This window comes from Garra rufa, chromosome 5, assembly GCF_049309525.1.
Source record: "Garra rufa chromosome 5, GarRuf1.0, whole genome shotgun sequence".
NCBI lineage: Eukaryota > Metazoa > Chordata > Actinopteri > Cypriniformes > Cyprinidae > Garra > Garra rufa.
This window is the reverse complement of record NC_133365.1, coordinates 30,583,887-30,585,354: the sequence shown is the minus strand read 5'-3', so window position 1 is coordinate 30,585,354 and position 1,468 is coordinate 30,583,887.

Below are 1,468 nucleotides of genomic sequence, written 5' to 3'. Positions count from 1 at the left end.
CATTACATTTGTTTTTCATCACTTTATTGTGCACTTTTTGCACAGAAATTAGCATGTTTTTGACTGTGGACATTGAAAATGATGCATGCGTTTTTTCAAGGGTTAAAGTCATCGGTTAATTTCCACTTTGAAAAGATTTCTGAACATTTTACACATATTTTCGGACTGTTTTGATCCATATTCCTGTGAAATTGATTTATCTTTATTTTATTTTGTCATTATTCTTTTTTTAAAGAGATAAAAATGGTCCTTATCAACCTTGACATGGCAGTAACATTCTCATTATTTTGGCAGTTAAAATTTGGGCTGTTTTTTGTTGAAGTGGGTGGGATTTGGTGAGCTTTTGGGCTGAAAATCCTCAACCTGATCTGGCAACACTGTTCGTGTCATCTACATACTCATTAAAGTGAGGCACTGACAAATGACGGTCATTGCGACATTGCCAAGTGATGGCGCTATGGAGCCATGTGCTTTTTAAAAACATTTGAATAGGTTTAACATTAGTTTATTAGCTCGGAATATACCCTAATGTGACTAGAAACAATGCAGACCAGAAATGCAAAGCATTCTTTCAGTTAAGAGTCGGACTTACTTCCGTGTTCAGGAAAAAGGTCTATACCATTCCAAATAGTCCAAGCTGTTCTAAAGCATCCTAATAACCCTGATTCATTGAGAACAGCTGTTTTAATCAACTCAACAGGTGAAAAACAGAAGCTCTCTGCTGTTGGTTTGTGGACAGTCATGGCTAAGACAAAGGAGCTCACTGAGGACCTGCGGCTGCGCATTGTGGCTGCTCACAAGTCAGGAAAGGGCTATAAGACCCAACAACCCAGTTGCTGTGTTTGTCCATATTTTACACAGCGCTGGGTTGTTTTTAACCCAGAATTTTCTAGAGTGTAGCAATAGACTATTCATTCAGATTATTATACAAATAAAAACTGGGTAAAACTGTAGAAAAATTGTCACTGATAAATTGCTAATAAATTTCATAAGTATTTACAAAGAAACAGCAAGTAACAGGTTAAATTAAATGTGAAATTCTGAAGTAGAATGACTGACATTGTATTTTCTTTTAAACATGTTTAATAATCTTTATTTTATTTACAACTTTGAAAAATGAATTTTTATAGTGTACTAAAAATATAATTTTTTAATAATTTACATTAAAAAAATATATATTTCAAGGGTGCAAAAAAATACCCTTAGAAAATTGCCTTTAAATTTGTCTAACTGAAGCTCTTAGCAATGCATATTACAGATCAAAAATTTAGTTTTGATATATTTATGGTAGGAAATTTACTTAATATTTTCATGGAACTTGATCTTTACTTAATATCCTAATGATTTTGGCATTAAAGAAAATTTGATAATTTTAACCCATACAATGTATTTTTGGCTGTTGCTACAAATGTTAATATTTTGTTATTGCTACAAATACACCCATGCTACTTAATACTGGGTTTGTGGT